Below are 15,091 nucleotides of genomic sequence, written 5' to 3'. Positions count from 1 at the left end.
GGTTACAACGGCAGAGATTTCACATGTACATGAAGTTAACGGGACTTGCCAATAACCTTTTAGTAAATCTAATTTAATGACAAACTTGGAAACGCCGACTCTATCCACGTAATCTTCCATACGTGGTAAGGGAAAAGAATCAGGCTTTGTAATGCTGTTTACCTTCCAATAGTCTGTACAAAAACAAAAGGAAGCATCCGATTTTGTGACCAGCAAGGAGAACTCCAGGGACTTTGACTGGGTACAGCCAGCCCATTTTGAAGCAGATAATCTACCTCAGCCTTCATAATCTCCCGCTTTGTAGGGTTTACTCTATACGGGTGCTGTCTGATAGGAACAGAGTTACCAACATCAAGGTCATGAGACAACACCGTTGTTCTTCCAGGAACATCAGAGAACAGGGTGGGATGTTTTTGTAACAACTTTACAACATCTTCACGCTGATTCTTAAGCAAATATGACAAATGTGCGTCTATATTACCAAGTATAGTTGAATTGTTCTACCGCACACCGAGGGATTGAGGTTCAGACAGCATCATCACATCCTCATCAGAAATTAAAGGCAGAAAACGACTGTAGCACACAGTGTTTACACAGTGATACAGAAGGCAGAGAGTTATTGGGTTCCTCACGTGTGACATATGGCTTTAACATATTAATGTGGCAAACTCTCTTCTTACGTCTGCGATCAGGCGTATCCACAACATAATCTGTGTCACTTAGTTTACGTTCAAAAACGTACGGCCCAGAAAACTTAGCCTGAAGAGCTGAGCCATGAACAGGAAGTAGCACAAGAACAGACTCGCCTGGCTGAAAACTGCGCTGTACTGCTCTTTTGTCAAAGTGGGTTTTCATCTTGGACTGTGCCCTGACTAGATGAGCTCTCGCCATTTCACAAGCTTTGTGTAGACACTTGTGAAAAGAACTGACATAGTCTAGAATAGAAACAGATGCAGATCCAGTATTCTTACCTATTAACTGTTCTTTTGACATCTTTAAGGGACCTTGAACAGTGTGAGCAAACACAAGATCAGCAGGGCTAAAGCCCAAAGATTCCTGAACAGATTCTCTCACAGCAAACATGAGCAACGGTAAGCCATCCACCCATTCTTTCTCAGTCTCTATACAAAAGGCATGGAGCATAGTCTTTAGGGTTTGGTGAAAACGCTTCAACGCTCCTTGTGACTCGGGGTGGTATGCACTAGACATTTGATGCATTATCCCCAATTCTTTCAACATTTGCTCAAACACTTTTGTTGTGAAATTAGACCCTTGGTAGGTTTGGATTACCGTGGGCAAACCAAATGTTGTGCAAAATTTTACAATCTCTTTCACCACCACCTGTGATTTCAGCGAACGCAATGGGACAGCTTCTGGATAACGGATTGCAGTACACATTATTGTTAATATATACTGGTGTCCGTGTTTTGACTTTGGAAGGGGTCCTACACAATCAACTACTAATTTCTCAAATGGCTCTTCAGTGACAGGAATTGGACTGAGAGGAGATTATGGAACAGTTTGGTTTGGTTTACCTGCACGGTAGACGTCACATGAGTGGCAGAAACTAGACACTGTAGTTTTTACACCTGGCCAATAGTAGTGTTTAGTTATTCACTGAAATGTTTGTGACACCGAGGTGTCCAGAGAGAACATTTTCATGTGCCAACTTTAGAACGTGTGAATGATAACTGGCAGGTAGAACAATCTGATACACCATTTGCCAAACTTCAAATGCATCCTGGTACAAGATAATTGATAATAATGAAGGATGCTCATGAAAGATGGCATTTTGCTTGATGCATGTGCCATCCTTTACATCCTCCATCACCTTGTCACCAGAATCATGCATTTTTGACTGGTTGTACTGTTCTCTCTCTGATGACTGCCTAAACAGGGATGCTAGCGTTTTTTTAATTGGCACATATTGACAAAATCATTCTTTACCAGCTGTGTCAGTGCCCAGATATATCTGTTTTGGCTCAACAAAGTTGAAATTTTGTTTGAAGAAGTTTTTTCTGGTTTTGTCAGACCTCAACTGACCTTCATTGTACAAAGTTAATAGATCTTGTTTAGACAGTTCATCAATAAGGTTGTCAATGTCACATGGTGCTATATCTGATGATGATGATGACAGCTTTTCTTTCAGTCTAACAAGCATGGCCTGCATTCCATGAACATAAACTGCTTGAAATTCCTCTATAATTTACTGAATTGTACCGGCAGGCAACAACATTTTGGCCTGCATCTTCAGGTAAAACAGAGCCAAGTTATGTAAAAAAGCCTCTTCATCTACAGTACTTCTATGACTTTCAAAGACTGATATGTAGATGTTAGCTCACTATTAAGAGACGGATCTGTAGGAGGTAGTTGACTATCAAGAGACAGATCTGTAGGGGTTCCTGTCTCACACTGTTCATGGAGACAAGACTGCCTCACTGGACCTGGCTGCTTATGCTTCCACGATAAATGGGTGGTGAATGATATTCTCACTCTAAAATATTTCAAGCAGCCTTCAACTGGACAGCACACCTTTCTACCATCTCTAATATGAATTCACAGGTTGAGGCACAGCTCTGAAAAATTCCCAGCCACAAATGCACACCCTGGAACCTGACAGTGGAGGTTAGCCTGTGGAAGCCTATGTGTATCCTATTTTTGTGACTGTCTGAAATTTCTGTGCATATGTGACCTAAATGTGGAGAATTTCTCGAACGTGCAAGGGCACTGCTGTATTCCACAGGCAAATTTAAAATTTGCTCTATGATTGTGTCTTTTCATGTGTGCATAAAAAAACTTTTAGTTGGCGGAAAGACAAGTTGCAGGTTTGCATCTGTACATCTTGTATGTGGCTAATTTTGACGAACCAATAAAATTGAACAAACTAATTTGAGTGGTCAGTTATTGATAAATGTAGTTATTTGAAGAAAATCTTACCCCAAGGGATGTTAGTGAAAGTTGTGAGGAGAGGTTACCCAGCTAGCTATCTGGTGACGAGCAGGTCCAAGGCCGCATAATAATGATTTAACGTCACATCATATTTTTAAACCCTCACCAATATTTGAACAATTTACTTACTAGTTGTTGGACGCTCCATTATGAGGCAAAAAGCATGAAAATGTAACAACTGACTGATGACTGGACACTGAAAAGCAGAACAGGACCTCTGACAGCCTTAAAGGCGCAATCACCTCCGCTTTTTGGATAAGAAAGTCAGCTGGTGTGAGAGTGTGTTAATGCCTAAATCCTTGTTTTCTGCCTGAAGATTTATACACTTTTCAAAGAAAACATGTTATGAGGGTCGGGCCAGTTTAAAATGACAGTAATTTACTGTTTAATGTTACAGTTGGTCGCTGTAATGGTTACATAGAGTAATTTACTGTAATTTATTGTTTACGCCACATACATTTCTAACGATGCTCCTCATATTATAGTAAAGTACTGTTTATTGATATTACAGTAATATACTGGCCATTTTACAGTTATTTACCCAGTAATTTACAGCAAGGGTTAACAGTGCAGTTATGACCTATGACCTAAAACCATGACCTATAGATAGTTTAACACAAATCTCATACATTTTTGTTTCCTAAAACAGCTAAAAGTGATTATTACAGAAATAATTTTGATGTTCCAATATATTTTCAGAGTTTGGACATTAACTTTATTACAACCTGCTGGTGAAATTTCCAAACTGCAAATGCAGAAACTGAACTTGGACTTTGTGCTGAAAACAGACGTGGTATTGAAACGTCTTAGGACCATGACGGATTTCTCAGGAAAATAGCAAATTGCGCTTTGCACCAGTTCATTACCATACAATACACCCACAGTAAGCGCATACACCCTCAGGTAATGCAAAAACTCCCACCCATGCCCACTTGCGCTGGCACGAAAATTGGACAAGACATTGTGCATGGTCTTTGCATGTAGTGCTGTGCTTTGCACACTCACAAAAATAGAGCCCTGTATCTTAAATTAACATGAAGTGTGTCCACCACAAAAAATTTTAAAATTTTTAATTCATACTTAAGCACCAGCATAGCTAGGGTTAAATTAACCAACATGAAAAATGTCTTTATTTGAGAATTTTTAAATTCCAAACATTGTAATGTTTTAATTAAATATTTAAGGGTGGTCACATAGCTGAATGTCTATCAGGTTTGCATTACCATTTGGTCAAAGAAGTACATATGCTATTGGTTTGTATGTTTCCCCATGAAAACTTAAGACCATCCCTTGATCATAGATAGTATATATAGGCTGTGCCCTGCAGTTCCATTTGTCTGTGTCAGTTATGGCATGGCTTCATGCAACGCTGCTCTCTTTTTGGCTTCTGCTGTGTGTTGGTGTGCAAAGTCAGTCTGAAAGCAAGGATAATCTATCAGGCAAATGCCTCTATCAGGGAGATAAGGGTACTTACAGCTTTTACCAGGGTGGAGATGTGGTTTTGGGAGGACTTTTCCTTTTGCATTCCAGCCCCATATCGTCAGTTTCTTCTTTCAGGACCGAACCTGAGTCAACCAAGTATAAACTGTGTGTCATGGTTACAACTTCTGAGAGATGTTCTGTAAATGAAGAATACACTTGTTTAGAAATTGTATTACTTTATCTATGTGGTGTCATTGTTAAGCTATGTTTCTTTGTTGTATTACAGCAATTAAAATATTTATATATAATGAAAGAGTACTGTATGTTATATCTGTTGCAGCTTCACCTCTCGAGCCATGAGGTGGATGCAGACGATGATCTTTGCTATAAACGAAATAAACCAGCAGCAAGACCTTTTGCCAAACCTATCTCTTGGCTACCACATCAGAGACAGCTGTGATGATATACCTGTATCTTTGAAGATGTCTCTTCTCCTGGTCAATGGACAGCCAGAGAGGGGCGGTGGACAAGGCAGTGAAGACACACAAAAGCAGCCCTGCCCTGTAATAGTGGGAGATGCTGGATCAGGAGTGTCCATGGCTGTTCAGAGAACTCTAGGCCCCTTCAAAATACCTTTGGTAAAACAAAAATACACTGTAAAAACATTAAATGTGCAGTTGTAAGGAGCTCCAGCCTGATCTAACCCTTTACTTTTGTTGGTCTAATCTAATGTAGTCAGGTTGATTCAGTCATGTTAAAAAAGATTTTTTAACTTGAATAAAAACAACCAATTTAGATGTTACCACATGAAGAATATTTTTAGGTTACCTAACAAATATTTTTTACAGTGTATTTTAACATTATGATTTTTATCATGACACCATTACATTTCCCCTTGTCTTAGTTATGTCTTAGTATGAGGGCTATGATGTGGTAGTAATATGACATTTTATTGTTCCCTATCTGTCACTCACTCGACGTTGTGTCGATGTAGTGACACTAGGGGGTGACTCTTGGGAGCCCGAGACACCTCTGGTCTTTGATAAAAGGCCAATGAAAATTGCCAAGTGGTATTTGCATGCCACTCCCCTGGATATACGGGTATAAAAGGAGCTGGTATGCAACCACTCATTCAGATTTTCTCTTCGGAGCTGAACGGTCATGCTCACTGAGCTGAATTTCCACGACTGTTCATTCACCTCTGCTGGATCTGATGGTGCGTTTCAGCGACTTCTTCCTCCTCTGCACTGGTGCACTGCAGAGAATGCCCCTGGGCGCTTCGGCAGAAATAAGAGTATATTTCTCTAAAAGAGTATATTTCTCTAAAAGAGCGGTACACACGGAACATCTTTTTAAAGTCGCATCTTTTTAAGATGCCTTTCCTTTGTGTGTTATTCCTGGTTGCACTCGTTATCTCTCGCCTTCTGATGGTCACGATCACAGTCTTTCGTGTCTGGGCACTGCTCACGCGGAGACAGCGTTCATGGATGGGTCATGTACTCATTGCGAGAACATGTCCATGGCAACGATGCGGTCGCGGCTTGCCTTAATAAGAACGCAAGCCACCCCAGAGGCTCCCTGCCTCGGTCCTTATACCCACGGGAATGAGGCCAGCACAGCTAGCACTGGGGGCGATTTGGGGACCCACTCAGACGCGGAAGCCTCAGCTGGGCTCCTCCCTTCAGGGACGATTGCCCAGTCACAGGCTGACGTGGAGATTACGTCATGCTTTCCCGGGCAGCCGCGAGCGTCGGCTAGATTGGAACCCTCCGCTCTTCCCTGAACCCTTGCGGCTCGATGATTGGTTCCTGGGCTCGCGGCGCCGCTCAAATCCATGCCCCGCCCCCGTTCCTTTCTTCCCGGAAGTGCATGAAGAGCTGACAAGTTCATGGGAGGCACTTTTTACTGCCTGGTCCCAATCTTTTCAGCTTCCCGCTCTCACTACCCTCGATGGTGGGGCGGCCAAGGGCTATTCAGCAATCCCCGGTGGATAAAGGCGCTCGTGGTGCACTTATGCCCGCAGAGTGCCGACACCTGGCGTGGTTGCCCAAAGCCCCTGTCCAAGGCCTGTGGGCTTACGTCGTCTCTGACGGCCAAGGCCTATGGTGCCGCTGGACAAGCCGCCTCTGCCCTGCATGCCATTGCTCTCCTGCAAGTCTGCCAAGGCGCTAAAGGAACTGCACGAGGGTAGTTCCGCCCCGGGATTGATGCAGGAACTGCACTCGGCGACCAACCTTGCTCTCCGAGCAACGAAGGTCACGGTGTAGTCTCTCGGGCGGACGATGTCCACATTAGTTGTCCAAGAGTGCCACCTTTGGATCAACCTGGTCAAGATGGGTGAGGCCGACAGGACACGGTTCCTTGCTGCCCCCATCTCCCAGGTTGGCCTATTTGGCGACACCATCAAGGACTTTGCCCAGCAGTTCTCGATGGTGGAGCAGCAGATGGAGGCTATCCGGCATATCCTGCCCCGACACGGCTCAAGATCCTGCACCCCGTCTGCTCGTCGCCAAGGGCGTCCCCCTGCGGTGACTGCACCGGCTCCACCACAGCCCACCCCTTCGGCCTGGCCCCGGCATAGAGCCTACCGCAGGAAGCAGACACCAGCCGTCTCGCGGCTGCCAAGAACCCGTGAGAGGCTTCAAAGCGCCCCTGAGACGGGTGACCCAGGGACGACAAAACCCGCTGCTCTGGAGCTGGTAAGCAGACCACTCCATCCCTCGGTTCGAGGGCCGGGAGGAGAATTTTTTGTTTCCTTTGCATTTAATTGCGGTGCATGCCCAAGTGGCTGCAGTACCCAAGAGTTCAGCAAGAGTGGTTTCCTTGTTCCCTGCGTCACGTATCCGGTGTGCACGGCCGTCATCACAACCACCGTCCACCACTCTATTTGGCAGGTTTGGCGCTCCAGCGGTGGTCTTCCGTCCCTGAGCGCCCAGCTGTGGCACAAATCTACCCCCGATGTGACAGTCTCCACGGGTCACGGGGACTGGCCTCTTCCTCCCCCATCCCAGGCTGTTCCGGGGGTGGTCACAAGGAGCCAGGTAAGTACTTCGATGTCCCTGAAATCAGCACGGCCACAACATGGTGTGGCACCTCGAGCTCTGCCCCACCGCGAGGCCCCACCAGCTGGTACGTCCGACGAGATTGTCCCTTTGGTTCCCCTCACGCAAAGCTTGGATGCGTGGCTTGCGCTTTCCAATCCATCGCGATGGCTGGTCCGGACCGTCTGACTAGGCTACATGATTCAGTTCACCAGGCGTCCACCCAGATTCAGCGCTATCCACTTCACCTTTGGTGAAGGATGAAAATGCTACTACCTTGCACGCGGAGATCGCCACCCTCCTACGGAAGGGTGCGATAGAGTCTGTCCCTCCAGCCGAGATGAAGAAGGGGTTTTACAGCCCCTACTTCATCGTACCGAAAAAAGCATTGGGCTGCAGCCAATCTTGAACCTGCGAGTACTGAACCGGGCTTTACATAGACTCCCGTTCAAGATGCTGATGCAAAAACGCATTCTGGTGAGCGTCCGGCATCAAGATTGGTTCACGGCGGTAGACCTGAAGGACGCGTACTTCCACGTCTCAATTCTACCTTGACACAGACCCTTCCTGCAGTTTGCATTCGAGGGTCAGGCATATCAGTACAAGGTCCTCCCTTTTGGCCTGTCCTTGTCTCCTTGCGTCTTCACGAAGGTCACAGAGGCAGCCCTGACCCCATTAAGGGAAGTGGGCATTTGCATTCTCAACTATCTCGACGACTGATTAATCCTAGCTCACTCTCGGGACATGTTGTGTGCGCACAGGGACTTGGTGCTCTCACACCTCAGCCGACTAGGGCTTCGGGTCAACTGGGAAAAGAGCAAGCTCCTCCCAGTTCAGAGCATCTCTTTCCTCAGTTTGGAGTTGGACTCAGTCTCTTTGACAGTGTGCCTCACGAACGAGCATGCCCAGGTGGTACTGGCCTGTTTGAAGATGTTCAAACAGAAAACAGCGGTTCCACTGAAATTCTTTCAGAGGCTCCTGGGGCATATGGCATCCTCAGCGGTGGCCACCCCGCTTGGGTTGATGCATACGAGACCGCTTCAGCACTGGCTTCAGACTCAAGTCCCGAGATGGGCATGGCGCTGCGGGACACATCGCGTGGTCATCACGCTGGTCTGTCACCATCTTTTCAGCCCTTGGACCGAACTCTCATTTCTACGGGCAGCTGTTCCCCTTGAACTGGTCTCCAGGCGCGCCGTGGTCACGACGGCTGCCTCCAAAACGGGCTGGGGCACTGTTTGCAACAGGCACGCAGCCGCCGGCTTGTGGATGGGCTCGCGACTGCATTGGCACATCAACTACCTCGAGTTGTTGACAATTCTGCTCGCCCTGTGGAGGTTTCGGCCGTTGATCCAGGGCAAGCACGTGTTAGTTCGGACAGACAACACGGCAACGGTAGCATATGTCAACCGCCAAGGCGATCTGTGCTCTCGCTGTATGTCACAACTCGCCCGCCGTCTCCTCCTCTGGAGTCAGCAGCACTTCAAGTCGCTGCGAGCCACTCACATCCCGGGCAACCTCAACACTACAGGGGATGTGCTGTCATGGCAGGTTACCCTCAGGGGAGAGTGGAGACTCTACCCTCAGGTGGTCCAGCTGATTTGGAGTCGATTCGGACAGGCACAGGTGCACCTGTTCGCCTCCCAAGAATCCTCCCACTGCCCGCTCTGGTATGCCCTGACCGAGGCCCCCCTCAGCATAGACATGCTGACACACAGCTGGCCCCCTGCCCTATGCAAATATGCGTTTCCCCCAGTGAGCCTACTTGCACAGACCCTGTGCAAGGTCAGGGAGGATGAGGAGCAGGTCGTCCTGGTAGCACCCTACTGGCCCACCCAGACGTGGTTCTCAGACCTCACAATCCTTGCGACAGCCCCCCCCTGGCGAATTCCCCTGAGGAAAGACCTTCTTTCTCAGGGACGGGGCACCATCTGGCACCCGCAACCAGACCTCTGGAATCTCCATGTCTGGCCCCTGGACGGGACGTGGAAGACCTAAGCTGGTAGACATGATCACTCAGGCTAGGGCCCCCTCTACGAGGTGCCTGTATGCCTTTAAGTGGCGTCTGTTTGCTAAGTGGTGTTCTTCCCGACTGGAAGACCCCCAGAGGTGCGCAGTCGGATCAGTGCTTTCCTTCCTGCAGGAGAGGTTGGAAGGGCAGCTGTCCCCTTCCACCTTGCAGGTGTACGTTGCTGCCATAAACAGCACACCACGACGCAGTCGATGGTAAGTCTTTAGGGATGCATGACTTGATCATCAGGTTCCTAAGAGGCACCAGGAGGCTGAATCCCTCCAGACCACGCCTCATTCCCTCATGGGACCTCTCTGAAGTTATTCAGGGTCTACAGAGAGCCCCCTTTGAGCCTTTGCAGTCAGCTGAGCTTAAGGCACTCTCTTTGAAGACTGCCCTCCAGACTGCGCTCACTTCCATCAAGAGGGTAGAAGACCTGCAAGCGTTCTCTGTCTGCGAAACATGCCTGGAGTTCAGTCCGGGCTACTCTCACGTGATCCTGAGACCCCGAGCAGGCTATGTGCCCAAGGTTCCCACGACCCCTTTTACAGATCAGGTGGTGAACCTGCGAGCGATGCCTCAAGAGGAGGCAGACCCAGCCCTATCGTTGCTCTGTCTGGTGCGCGCTTTACGCATCTATTTGGATTGCATGCAGAGCTTTAGGATCTCTGAGCAGCTCTTTGTCTGCTTTGGTGCACAGCGGAAAGGTAGCGCTGTTTCCAAGCAGAGGATCGCCCACTGGCTCATTGACGCCATAGCTATGGCATATCACACCCAAGACATGCCACCCCCGGTAGGGCTATGAACCCATTCTACCAGAGGTGTAGCAGCCACCTGGGCCCTGGCCAGGGGTGCTTCTCTAACAGACATTTGCAGAGCAGCGGGCTGGGCAACACCCAACACCTTTGCAAGGTTCTACAACCTCCGGGTGGAACAGGTTTCGTCCCAGGTAGTGGCACGCAATACAAGCGGATAAGCCCAGGATAGCCGGCCGGGTGTATCGCTTGCACATAGCGCCTTCCAACTCTTCTGAGCTGAAGACGTGCGCCATTAATTCCCAGTAGTGTTCACAAACTATGTTCCCTGGTTGACTTCCTCCGAGCCCTGTGGCAGTCGAGTTTTCGGAGAGACTCGCTGCCGGCCCAGTACACGTGCTAACTAAGAGCCCTGTTCTGGGGTAGGTGCTCCGCATGTGGCGGTTCCCTGTAAGGCAAACCCCATGTGATGTATATCTTCCGCTAATTCGTTTCCCTGTTGGCAAACTGCGTCTTCCTTGGGCAGAGCCCCCCTGCCCCAGTCTCCATGTTTGTAGTATCTCCTCCCCCGTTGGTTAGGACCTACCTTGAAGACTCTCCACATGGTCGACAAGACCATGTGATGTATTTTTTCCACTTAAATATCCCCCCCTCTCTTTGGGAGAGGTGTGGTCTCAGCCAGTTGTGGCGTTTCGTATAGGGACCCCTAGTGTCACTACATCGACACAACGTCGAGTGAGTGACAGATAGGGAATGTCATGGTTACTTGCGTAACCTCCGTTCCCTGATGGAGGGAATGAGACGTTGTGTCCCTCCTGCCACAATGCTGAACTACCCACTGAAATGGCCAGACCTTGTCTCGGCTCCTCAGCATAAAACCTGAATGAGTGGTTGCATACCAGCTCCTTTTATACCCGTATGTCCGGGGGAGTGGCATGCAAATACCACTCGCCAGTTTTCATTGGCTTTTTCTCAAAGATCAGAGGTGTCTCGGGCTTCCAAGAGTGACCCCTAGTGTCACGACATCGACACAATGTCTCATTCCCTCCATCAGGGAATGGAGGTTACGCAAGTAACCATGACGTTTTATTTTGATTCACTTATGATCAAATATGTACACTTTAAATTTAATTTGTTACCCTAAGGAGCTACCTCATCTAACCGTTAAAATTTGTTTTGTTGGTGTAACCTAATGTATTCAGGTCGTTTCATTGATGTTAAATAAGATTTTTGGCATGAATAAAACCAGTTAGTTAGCTGTTACCATATGAAGAAAATGTTAGGTTATTTTTTCTTTTATTATGTCCATAAAAAGATACAAGCCACAATATATCTGTGCATAATTTTGCATTTATTTCTTTTACATAACGTCTTATATAAAATAGATATTTATCATTGTGGAGCATTGACAATGTTTTTGCAGTACTGTCTTTTCCATTAGGGTGTTAGCTTGTAGTTTATGAGCTGCACTTTTAACCTAACTAAAATGTTGTGTTTTGACTTGATTTTAGGTGAGCTACTTTGCGTCATGTTTCTGTCTCAGTAACAAGAGAGAGTTCCCTGCTTTCATGCGGACGGTGCCAAATGATGCATTTCATATTAAGGCTTTGGTAAAACTTGTGCATTATTTTCAATGGACATGGGTTGGAGTTATTGGTGTGGATTCAGACTATGCCCACTTTGCTCTCCAGCTCTTCTTCAAAGAGTCTGAAAGACTTAATATTTGTCCTGCTTATGTCCACTTTTATCCTGTTGCACTGATCCAAGATGCAGTGGAGGAGCTTCGTAGTGTCCTAAAAGAGTGCAGACGCCAAAATGTTACACATCTTCAGTGGATTACCAGTGAGGCCTGGGCCACAACAAAAGCCCTCTGGGAGGATTTTGGCAATCTGTTAAAGGGAACATTGGAGTTTGCCATCCGGAAGGCTAATATTCCAAATCTTGTCAGTTACCTCAAAAGAGTACATGTTTCACTTGCTCAAACATCTAATTTTCTCTCTGAGTTTTGGGAAGAGACTTTCCATTGTCGGCTGAATGGGTCCTTAAATACTCATGTTCACGGAGAAATGGCACAGAACTGGCCACCTTGCAATGGCAGTGAGAGCCTGAATGATGTGTACACTCCTTATTCAGATGTGTCACAACTCAGAGTCTCCTACAATGTTTACAAGGCTGTGTATCTGATAGCACATGCACTACACAACATGAGCCCATGTGTACCAGGAGAGGGTCCCTTAATAGGACATGTGGGAGTCTGAATCAAATTCTGCCTTGGCAGGTGTGTGTAACTTCACAGTTAACATGCATTGCCTACATTTTACTATTAATAAATGATCAGACAGTGTACACTTAAAAAAACAAAAGAACCTCTCAGCTCTATAAATATAAATTTAATGTATTTAAATGTGTTTGCTTTACTTTGTATCTGTCATGCATCTCCCAATGCTGACCCAAGCTCCTGCACTACATGAAATGAACAGATTTCACAACATTAGGGGAAGAGGTCCGACTTGATGACAGTGGTGACCCAATTGCATCCTATGATCTGATGAACTTGAAAAGAGGGTCTGATGACTCCCTTCAGCTAGTAAGGGTGGGTTTCTATGATGTGTCCCTAGAAGGACAAGGACCTTGTAATAGATGAGCCAGTAATTATGTGGCATAAAGGAGAAAAGGTGTGTGCCATCCCACTCATCTCCAGATATTCCTTGCTATGTTTGCTTTTCCTTCAACTCTTCGTAATCCTTATGGCTGAAAGTAGAATCCAGTTTTGTAAATGGAAAATGCCTGTTGATTCTGCTGATTTCATTTAATAATGAACATATGCATATTGAAATACTGTATGTCATGCATGCTTAATAAATATAACAACTGCATTATATAGATGAAACAGCAACAATTTCGATTTTGAGTTGCTCAGTTAATTTGATTTATTTACACACTATTAATCGAAGTTATCTTACAAAAAGACTTAAAATTATTTATAGGGTGTTCCTTTAAACAATAAAAGTGCTTAGTGGTATGCATTCTCAAAGAGTTCATACTATGTAGTGCTTCTCCACTGCTTTGTCTGCTGTTGTCATTAGGCACCAGAATCACTATGTAGTAAAAGCTGCCTGCCAGGCACCAGGAAGGCCAGGCAAAAAGGAAAGCCAGTCTGCTGCTTTGACTGCATACCATGTGCTGAAGGAGAGATCAGTAATCAAACAGGTGTGAATTTCATCACAGCTCCTCATTTAATGTTATTTCTGGGAGAAAACTGGTGTTTTATGCCCTTTCCCCCAATTTCCACACAGACTCAATTGATTGCCTGATATGTTCAAAGGAGACATGGCCAAACTAAGCCCAAAACCAGTGCATTCCCAACACATTAGAGTTTTTATCCTTTCAGGAGCCTTTGGAAATAATTATTTTGGCATTTTCAGCATTCGGAGCCTTTGCAACATTGGCAGTGTTTGGTGTATTTATAATGTACAGGAAGACACCAGTCATACGAGGGAACAATATGGAGCTAAGTTTTCTTCTCCTCCTGTTCCTCTGTGCATGCTTCCTGATTGGTCTGACATTTATAGGGAAACCCACTGATGGGCTATGCCGGATTCGGTATCCAGCCATTGGAATCAGCTTTGCTCTCTGTATCTCATGCATCCTGGCAAAAACTGTGGTAGTTTTAATTGCTTTCAGGACCACAGTCCTTGGCAGTAATGTAATGAAGTGGTTTGCCCTGCTAAACAAAGATCAAGTGTGATCCTGTGCACTTGTGTGCAAGCCCTAATTTGCATCATATGGTTGACAACCAAGCCACCCTTTGCTTCCTATAACAGCAAATTCATGAGTGCAACATTAATTGTTGAATGTGCTGTAGGATCTGAAGTTGGATTTCGGTGTGTGCTAGGTTATATTGGCTTCCTTGCTTGCTTGTGTTTCCTAATGGCTTTTTTTTTTTTTGCCAGAAAACTACCAGATAACTTCAATGAGGCTAAATACATCACATTCAGCATGCTAATATTTTTTGTTGTGTGGATTACCTTCATTCCAGTTTATGTGAGCACACGTGGAAAGTATATGGTTGCTGTCCATGTGTTCTCTATTCTAGCCTCTGCCTTTGGTCTCTTGCTGTGTATATTTGCTCCTAAATGTTATATTATACTACTGAAACCTGAAGAAAATGACAAAAAGCATATGATGAAAAATAGTACCTAGCTCATCATAAAATCTTACAGGCTTAACACTTAAAGGTTGTATTTATTGTATCAAATTCACACTGCATCCTGACACCTATTTGATGTGCATGCATATCCAACAATTGTCCATCAGCAAAAAGATTTCAACAGAAGCTAAGCTTGGATATTAAACTTTGCTTAAAAAACAAAACAAACAAAAAAAAACATTTGTTGTTAAGACATTACAGCTTTACAGACAATACAGCTTCATTTTCTATTATAGCATAATTTTCTGTAAAGCTGCTTTGATACTATGTGAGTTTTGAAAAGAGCTATACAAATAAAACAATTACTTGACTCGACTTGTTTTTATTATTCCAAATATTTTTTGTTGTTTTGTTTTTACTTCTGTGATCCACTGTCAGTAGTAGGAAAGAATTGTTATCTCCACAGTTAACATTTGCACAGTACGCTGAGGCGAAAATTCTAAGTTCCAGCCAAGAGGCTTTCCAAGAGTGCTGAGGTTTAGTATCACTCAAGTCAGTGACCATTTCTGCAATTACATCTTTATACCAGCAGATGCTAACGAATGGGCATCTTTTTTTGTTAAAAGCGAGTCATTGAATCATTGAGTCATTGAAACAATTGAAATGCATGAAAACGGTTTGTTCACTTACACGATTCACTGAAAAGCTCTGAATCATTTATGAACGAATTCACCACTAATGTATGCTTTATCCAGCTGCGCTG

General features: G+C 45.5%; 1 pseudogene; it reads left to right on the top strand.

Moving 5' to 3' along the window:
- The first annotated feature begins 4,297 nt into the window (after positions 1-4,297).
- On the top strand, positions 4,298-14,381 carry LOC127455849 (extracellular calcium-sensing receptor-like; annotated as a pseudogene).
- The last annotated feature ends 710 nt before the right edge of the window (positions 14,382-15,091 follow it).

This window comes from Myxocyprinus asiaticus, chromosome 18, assembly GCF_019703515.2.
Source record: "Myxocyprinus asiaticus isolate MX2 ecotype Aquarium Trade chromosome 18, UBuf_Myxa_2, whole genome shotgun sequence".
Lineage (NCBI taxonomy): Eukaryota > Metazoa > Chordata > Actinopteri > Cypriniformes > Catostomidae > Myxocyprinus > Myxocyprinus asiaticus.
This window is presented reverse-complemented; position numbering and strand designations above follow the sequence as displayed.